General features: G+C 45.2%; 1 pseudogene; it reads left to right on the top strand.

The window, feature by feature from the left end:
* Nucleotides 1-1,849: 1,849 nt before the first annotated feature.
* LOC114693571 lies at nucleotides 1,850-2,931 on the top strand (annotated as a pseudogene).
* Nucleotides 2,932-9,646: the final 6,715 nt, after the last annotated feature.

Raw genomic sequence — 9,646 nt, 5'->3', positions numbered from 1 at the left:
GGGGAGTCAGCCCAGCCTGGTAAATTCAGCTGAGGCAGGTCCAGTCCCCTCCTCCCTTCACCCAGGCTGTGCAAAATGTCTCAGCATAGGCCCTAGGTTCCAAAAAGCCAGCTCATGCACCAAGGACAGGTCCCGGTCCCACTGCCTGGGGGCCTCCTAAATAGTTCAAGCTAATCAACTGCCTCATTTATCCAGAGGACCTGGTCCAGTTCCATGGGGGCTCCTCAGCTATTGAAACACTGATTTTTTTAGGGGTAGGATTGTAGCTTAGTTGGTAAGGTGCTTGCCTAGCATATACGAAGCCCTGAGCTCAATCTTCAGCACTATGTAAACTAGGTGTGAGGGCTCACTCCTATAATCCCAATGTTGGGGGGGGGGGGCGTTGGAAGCAGGAGGATCAGAAGTTCAAAGTCACTCTTGGCTACAGAGTAAGTTCAAAGCCCGTCTGGGATACATGAGACTCTATCACAAATTTTAAAATTGCTAGACATTTTAATTCTTACGATTTTGTTGGTTTTGTGAGGCTGCATTGCAGGTTGAGCAGTGATGGGATATTTGCCATGTGGTTCCAAGCATCAGATCCTTGCACGACACTCCAGAGGAACTGCAGCAAAATGTAAGGGCTTTGTTTTCCCACCCGGTAGTGAATGATTGGTTTGTTCTGCATAATTTCAGAGCTGCAGAACCCTGTCCGTGTCTCCAGAACTCCTAGATGATGTCACCATGAGCTCTGCTCCCTCAGGTTACTTAGACCCTTTTCTACACACTTTTAATTAAAATACAATCACATCACTGTCCCCTTCCCTCTCCTCCCAAGTCTCCCTTCTAACTCCTTTTATGTCCCCCCACTCTCTAATTGATAGCTCCTTTTTTCTTTTATTATTATTGTTTTTATATACATATAAAATGTCACAGATTTATAAATACAATCTGCTGAGTTCGTTTTTTTGTTGTTTGTGTGTATATTTCAGGGCTGACCACTTTGTCCTAGATATCTGACTTGGGGGCTCATCCCTGGGAGAGGCTTAGGCCCCTCTCAGCGTCCGCTGGTTACCGTAGTTCTTTGTCTAAGGGTGGGACCTAGTGAGAATTTTCTCCTTCCCTGTTAGCTTGTCTATTGATATTGTCATTGTACCAGGCTAGTTTATACAGCCATTTCCAGGAGAGACTTTTCCCAGGGGATCCTGGTAGTCCAGCTCTTTCTCTACTCTTTGCCAATGTCCTCTGATCTGTAAATGCAGCAGCTTTGATGTAGATGTAACATTGGGTCTGGGCTTCCCATGATCCATTGATCTCTGCAATGTACTCCGTTGTGGTTTTCTATGATAGTCTCCATTTGCTGTAAAGGGAGGCTCCTTTGGCCGGGCGGGGGGTGGGGGGTGGTACTCATTCTTCTGTGAGTATAACGATAAGACTTAGAATGTGCTTGGACCTTTTTATTACAAACAGGAAAGTGTACGAGGACAGCTGTCTGTAGGCCAAATCCAGGGGGTGACTTGCCCTCAGCTTTGTTCAGCCTCAGAGATCAAAGCCGATACTTCCTTCCATCCAGGAGCCTCAGAACAATTGCCTACTGTCTGCTTCATCTCACCCAAGCCTGCATTTTCTTGTTGAGAGAGATTAGGAAAAGTTAGAACCTTTCATCTCAAGAGGAAACAGAAGCAGTTATGGCCCGTCTCCCAAACCTTAGCGTCACGGCTGGGAATCAGAGGAAGGTAAATGAGCCACTCACTCTGGGCACCAAATTCAGGGGATGTCGAAAAACTCTAATGTCAACATGACTGTTTCTAAGAAGCATTAAAAAAATAAATAATGGATCCTCTTTCTTGTGGCAGTCAGCTGTGTCAAGATGAAGCTGAATATCTCCTCCCCAGCCATCGGCTATGAGAAGTTCATTGAAGGGGATGATGAGCATAAACGTCGTACTTTCTATAGGAAAGGCATGGCCACAGAAGTAGCTGCTGATGCTCTAGGTGAAGAGTGTAGGGGTTATGTGGTCAGAATCCATGGTGGGGGTGACAAACAAGGTTTCCCCCATGAAACAGGACATCTTAGCACATGGAAGAGTGCACCTGCTGTTGAGAATAAGGCATTCTTGTTCTAGACCAGTGGTTCTCAACCTTCCTAATGCTGCAACCCTTTAATACAGTTCCTCATGTGGTGACCCCCAACCATAACATTATTTTCATTGCTACTTATAACTATAATCTTGCTACTATTATGAATTGTAATTTAAATATCCGATATGTAACCCCAAAGGGTTCATGACCCACAGGTTGAGAACCACTGTTATAGACCTGAAGAAAATGCAAGTCTGTTTGTGAGTACATTATGGATGCCAATCTGAGTGTTCTCAACCTGGTTAATGTAAAAACAGAAGGATATTTCAGGACTGATAGACACTACTATGCCTCAACAGTTGGGGAGGGGGGCAAAAGAGGTAGCAGAATCAGAAAGCTTTTCAATCTCTGTAAAGAAGATGATGTCAGCCGGGCGTTGGTGGCGCACGCCTTTAATCCCAGCACTCAGGAGGCAGAGGCATGTGGATCTCCGTGAGTTCAAGGCCAGTCTGGGCTACCAAGTGAGTTCCAGGAAAGGCGCAAAGCTACAGAGAGAAACCCTGTCTCAGAAAAAAAAAAAAAAAGATGATGTCACCAATATGTCATCAAAAAGCCCTTAAACCAAGAAGGCAAGAAGCCCAAGACCAAAGCACCCATGAGTCAGCATCTTGTTACTCCACGTCCTGCAACACAAACGCCTACGCGTTGCTCTGAAGAAACAGTGCACCAAGAAAAACAAGAAGGTTGCAGCAAAACTTCTGGCCAAAAGAATGAAGGAAGCCAAAGAAAACCACCAGGAACAGACTTCCAAGATATATAGGCTGTCCTCACTAAGAGCTTCTGCTTCTGAGTTCAGTCAAAAATAAGTCTTTAAGAGGAACAAATAAATGATCTGACCTTGAATATTCAAAAAAAAAAAACAACAACAACTAATGGGGGTGGGAAGTTCACAGCAGGTAAGATGGCTCGGTGGGCAAAGACGCCTGCCACCAAGGCTGGAACCCCGAGTTCAATCCCTGGGACCCCCTGACAGAAGGAGAACACCTGTTTCTGCAAGTTGTCCTCTGACTAAACTTTAGAAAGTTGGTTTTAAACAAGCCACGATAAGCAGGCATCCTTTTTAAGTGAAGACTGGATAGACAGTGCTGGCATTTTTCATATTCTCTCCGGCACCATTAAGTCCTGGCAGGTATTCATCCAAACTACTGTTTCAGGATTCCTGGGACAGCTGTGAACCTGTTTCAGTAAGCTTTCCAGGTGACTTTTACATAGGGTCAAGTCTAAGAATTACTAGAAAGATGATCACTAATGTTTCTCTCCTGCCTTCTCGGCTGGTGCGCTCAGAGAACCTCACTACCCTATTGGAGGGACCCAGAGAGCAAGGAATGAACCGAATCTCACCTACAACCACATGACCTGGGAGGTGAGCCCAGGCCTGGCTGACACTGAATTGCAGCCTTGGGAGAGGCCTTAAGCAGAGCCCTTTTTAAGACATCCCTGGACTCTTGACCCAAGAAAAATGTCAGATGATAATTACAGTTCATTTTAAGCCATTAAGTTTGTGTTTATTTGCTTCAAAGCAACAGATAACCTTAGCATCCTTGGTCTTCACGTACCAACATGGATCACTGTTTTCCCAGCTTACTATCATGATTTCCATCAGTGTTAAATCTCTACAAAATATATTTATCCATGCATGCTCCTATTATCATCTTTATATAAAATAGAATGCTGACTATACATTAAATTACTTTCATACGCACTTTCTCATTGGTTGTGTACTAAATTATTATCTTTTTTGGGGGAAGGTGGTTTCAAGACAGGGTTTCTCTCTGTAGTTTTGGTGCCTGTCCTGGATCTTGCTCTGTAGACCAGGCTGGCCTCGAACTCACAGAGATCCACCTGCCTCTGCCTCCCAAGTGCTAGGATTACAGGCGTGGGCCACCACCACCCGGCTCTAAATTATTTTCATAGCCACGTTACTGTCATATAACACACATGCTACACAATTCACCCAATCTCAAATGAACAGCTCAGTGGGTTTAGTACCTTCAGTGTTGGGCAAGCATCAAAGAATTGTCACACGGCCCAAGAGATCATACGCCCTTTGACTATCACCCCAGGATCTGACACTTCCCTCCCTTCCCCAGGCGAAAACTAACCTACCTGTTGTCTCCTAAGATTTTCCTATTTGACACATTTAATGTAAGTAGAATGATGCAGTATGTGGTCTTTGGTGGCTGCATCCTTAGATGTTCCCAGGTTCATCCACGCTATTACATGTATTACTTCCTCTTATGCCCCCCCAATATCAAATTTAAAAACAATTTGCTATAAAACAAATTTCCACTGGCAACCCCCCACTTTAAAGTTAAAAAAATACATATATAGTAAAAGTTTTACTAGTTTCTTTCTTTTTTTTTTTTAGGTATTTGCATATGTAATGAGTTCCCTGAGATATATGCACCTTACTTTAATGTCATATGTAGGGACACTTGAGAACACTAAACAATAAAAATGTATGTTATGTTATGGACAAGAGAAAAGACATACGTACTGTCACTCACATTCATATTCACACTCAAACACACATATACCATCTGACACACATGAACTCATACACACAGCTAGATTAAAGGCAGAACACTTATTTTAAACCCACCTTATATTAAATGTTGACTGGGAGCAGCTCACCTTAGACCAAGCTGCAGATGTAATGATGTGCCTTTATAATCACAGTTGGCTAATCAATACTACAGTCAGCTAAATGTCTCTCAGGTGCTAAGAGTTTAATAATATAGCTGTGAAGACTATCAGCATCCAGACAGGGTAGGCAGCATCCCCACCTGATGAACAGCTATAAATTGCAGCCCCAGCCCATATCCTTATCAAGCAGTACTTAGAGCTGTTACGGCCCTTGATCTACCTAGGAGCATCAAAGTGTTTCCTATGAATTTTTATTCATTGCCATAGATTGGTGTTTATATCACCCAAACGTCTACCCTATACCCTATATTAACTAATTCCCCCCAGATCTTTTACATATTTGTTTGTTTGTTTACTCATTTGATTTTTGTGTGGCCCCACCCATGCCACAGCTTGTGTGTGGAGGCCAGACGACAGCTTGCAAAAGTTGGTTCTCGGCCGGGTGGTGGTGGTGCACGCCTTTAATCCCAGCACTCGGGAGGCAGAGCCAGGCGGATCTCTGTGAGTTCGAGGCCAGCCTGGGCTACCAAGTGAGCTCCAGGAAAGGCGCAAAGCTACACAGAGAAACCCTGTCTCGAAAAAAAAAAAAAAAAAAAAAAAAAAAAAGTTGGTTCTCTTCTTCCGTCATGTGGGTTTTGGGAATTGAACTCAGGTCATCAGGCTTGGCAGCAAGCACCTTTACTCACTGGGCCATCTTCTCAGCCCATCCTCTTCATATCTTAAGGAATCGTTTCACCTCACTCAATTTCGGCCCTATCTGAGGACAGCTTTGTCAGAGGAGCTCCCTTCACCTTACCTGGGCCACCCTCCCTCTCAGGACCCAGCTGAAACCTGGCTAGTTCAGAGGTAAAAACAATCTTGGCTCCCTTACCCCAATTCAGGACAACTCCAAAAGATCATCAGAATACCTAGCAGGGGCAGCTTGACTTTCATTGACATTACATTGCAGTCCAACTCCTCCCTCTGCCCAGCCCTGATTATTTTTCTCCCCCCCTTCATGTTGATGAGAGCCTCCTCAATGAGCTTCCCGTATGCAAATCTCTATCTGAGCACACACTTTCCAAAAATCCCAGCATGTTCCAGTGATGGGACTTCTTAGCACTGCATTAGCCAGGGTTGGCACTCGACAGATGAAGGAATAAGCAGTAGGAGGAACATGTGCTGCAGACTGTACTGCATTCTAATCATAGGAACTACTGCTAGCCTTAGCTCATATAAAAGCATCTCATTGTTCACAAGCCTCACTTTTAAGGCAAAAATACAGCTCTTGCCTCAAAAAGGATAAGAGATGGTTTATTCTGGAATCAAGTATGAGTGACCATTTGAGCCTAGGAACAGTTTCAAGGTACCCCAAATTCCAGTCCAACATGGTAACGGTTTCATTAAACTTTAGAGACAGAATGAAGAAAGCCATCAATCAGGACATTTTAGACACACTGATGGGACAATCGAGTAGGTGGTTAGAAAGCATCAGGGCTACCTGGGGTATAGTAATGTGAGTGAAATTTTCCAGAAAGAAGCTGTGCCTTCACAGGCTGATTTATTAGGACTTCACTGATGTGTAGAAGTTGGAATGTTGCAGGTTCAGAGCAGGATTTATCTCGGTCCATCTTTAGGTCCTTTAACAATGATTTAGTTCCCACCTCTGTATGTAATATAACATTCTTGTCAGGTAAGTCCTTTGGAATGTATAAATGACCCTCACATCCACCAACGTAAGTGCTAAGACTGTCATCACATAGCATCTGATGCCCAAAGTTTGGCCCTAATGTTGGGGAAACTGTGAAAAGAAATGGGTCATAAGGAGCTGTCTGCCCTCTGGGCTCTTAGGATCTAGATTAGTATATTGGAAGAGGGCTTTTGTAAGTCATTCTAGAAATTGAGACAGGTTTTCTTTTTTGTCTTGAACTATCTCTTGAAGCTCTTCATAGTTTACTGGTTTGAGGGCAGCCTTACAAAGACCTGCTAAAAGGCAGGTTGTGAACTGATCCCTAGCTAGAGTGCCACCTGGGGTATTATAATCCCATTGTGGGTCCCAGTCGGGAACTGCTTCTGCTCTGGGAGTATGTGCTGCATTAGTCTGGGGACCTCATCTGCAGGTATCCTAGCCTGTCCCCAAACTCATCAGCATTCCTCCGGAAGTAGGTTGTCAGTAAGGATCATGTATATATCATGGAAGGTGAGATTATAAGATCGGGTAACATATTGGAATTGCTTAATAAAGGAGGTAGAGTAAGAAGTATAAGAACCCACTTTTTTTCAATCTCAGAGTTCGGCTGGTGAGAAAGGGACATGAACCTTAGCCAGTCCATCCACCCACTACCTCTCACAAAGGGAGGATGGCCACCGGGTTGGTTTGACTGGGGTGGGATTCCTTAGCAGCTTGAGAATGAGTGACAGAAGAAATAAAGGTGGGGGCCAGAGTCAGGTGGTTGCAGTGGCCCGATATCAGAGAGGGGGAAGGAGCTGGAGGAGCCAAAGGAACAGTCACTGGAGAAGGAGGAGCAGGAGGCTGGAAAGGCGGCAAGTCGGAAAGGAGGGGCTCATCAGCAGGGTCTAAAGCAGTAGTGAGGGGTTCCTTAGATTTGGGTTGCACAGCTAGGAGCATGTGGGCAGGTGAGTAGAGCGTGTTGGGAGCTGAGATAGAAAAAGGCCCCCGTCAGAGAGCCTGTTTTGTTACAGCAACCGATGTTATTTATTTGTGGTGCTATTTACCAGGGAGGGAAAACACCAGGTACAATGGAATCCGCTATAAGAGTTTTATTAGAGGAGGGAAAGGGGAGATGTGCAAGTAGGCCTGCCAGAAATGAAAGTGTGGAAAGGATTGGGGAGTGGGTGAGCCTGCTTTTATAGGTCACCTTGCGTATGGGCTTATGTGGCTATGCCACATATGTGCATAGATTATGTGACCACAAGGCACACAGATTACTAGGACGTAAGGCCCTGGAGTGACTAAGCATTTTGCCTGACTGCTGGACGGCGCATGCTCAGTCATGTAGCTGGAAAGTGGCTAGGAATGATAACACAGTAAATGTACTTAACCACTGAGCCATCTCTCTAGCCCAAATGATGGTGATGATGATGTGGGGCGGGGGGAGGATACCTGTGGAAGTCAGAAGAGGGCATCAGATGCTCTGGGGCTGGAGTTACAAATGATTATGGGACACCTGACATGGATGCCGGGAATGGAACAACGGTCCTCTGAAAGAGCAGCTAACTCAACACTGAACCAACACTCCAGCCCTCCACAGGTACAATTTTAATCCTTCTCTCCTTATACTTGATGCTCAAGGTCTAAGACATAGTAACGACGAAGATGGAAGTGGAATACAAGCCATCTACCTAAGTCAACAGAAACTGAGGCTGAGCTGTTTGTATGCCAGCAGCCTTCCCCTGCTTCTGCCTTTAAGAAAGCTTTGTTCTTGATGTTGTTAGAAATGCGTTCAGGGTCACAAAGAAAGAAATCCTGCTCCAATGAAAGTGTCTGGACCAGGCAACAGCGTACTAGTGAGAAGAGCACGGTACTCACAAAGGCAAGCACATGGGGGCATGTTCCTTTGATTTTCAGTCTAACTCAGATGATGACTTGCCTTTCCCTATTGGCTGGGTCCAATCTCACAGTCTTCATAGACACCTCATTTTAAAAGAATCTGTGCGAAGGAAATGAAGGAAAGCAGGAGAGGCACTTAAGTGTGGGAATGCAGCAGGGCCTTTATGTAAACAAAAGTCTCACCAGGTGGGGGTTGGGAGGTTAAACGTTTGCATAAAGGTTTTACAAGGTTGGGAAGATAAACACATTTGTATCCCTTGTGGTAAATGGAAGTTTTGCAGTTTTTTGACAAAAAGGCTAATATTTAATGTTTTTTAAAATGTTACCATTGGGGAGGGATAGGAAAACCCAACAGGTACACCACAGAGAAAGCAAGGATCAGAAACGCTTACACAGTCCAGACAACAGGGAGCTCATCGAACCACAGCCTTTTCAGGAAGGGCAAAGGCCATAACTACAATAGTTCCCAGCAGGACCCATGGAACAAGGAAGGAGACAGAAGGAGATGATGCTGGCACCTGAGAACTTCAGATGCTCAGCAGAATCAGGGATCCAGCACTGGTTAAGAGTCGGGAGCTGACTAAGCCTGTGTGAACTGTAGCTGTTGGAGATTCCTTTCTGTTACTAGGAGAACACAGCAGGGATTGCTATGGCAACTCATGTCTGTCCTGGTCTGGATGTGCCAGTTGCTTTTTCTTCTTGTTGTGACCATTTACCTGACAGGAAGTAACCCGCGAGAGGAAAGGTTTGTTTGGGCTTAAGTGTTAAGGAGCCGCAGTCCATCTTTGCGGCAGGCGGCTCCACTGTGGCAGGAATTCACAGCCAAGACTCTACATCTTGATAGAACAGGAGGCAGAGAGTGAGCAGGAATTGGTGCCCAGTTATAAAACCTTAAGGCTCGCCCCTAGTAACCCATTTCTCGCTGCTAGGCTCACAACGTTCTAAAACAGCAACCCCAGCTGGAAACTGTGTGTCAAAACACAGGGGTTTGAGGGGCCGGGCATTGCAAACCACAATGCTGGGCAGTCTCCATCTCCATCCTCTTTGCCATGCACCCATCTTCTCAGCATTGAAACTGTTGGGTGGAGAACACCGCCGGCAAAGAGAAGAGCACATATCCCTTTAAATGCATAATCCTACCACACACACTCAAATTCCTACTTCCCCATACTAGAAGAACCACAGCTCTCCCACACACCGCCTTCCAGGGCTTCCTATGACCACATGGCGGTGCACCCAGCTGTCCTGGTAAATTTAATGAAATGCTGAGGATGTTGTGGGCAAACTATTGTTCTTCCTAGATCCTTGGGGCGGAAACATCACAGCAGTC

Source organism: Peromyscus leucopus, chromosome 7 (genome assembly GCF_004664715.2).
Source record: "Peromyscus leucopus breed LL Stock chromosome 7, UCI_PerLeu_2.1, whole genome shotgun sequence".
In the NCBI taxonomy this organism is placed as follows: domain Eukaryota; kingdom Metazoa; phylum Chordata; class Mammalia; order Rodentia; family Cricetidae; genus Peromyscus; species Peromyscus leucopus.
The sequence above is the reverse complement of the archived record's forward strand: the minus strand, read 5'-3'. Positions and strand labels throughout refer to the sequence as shown.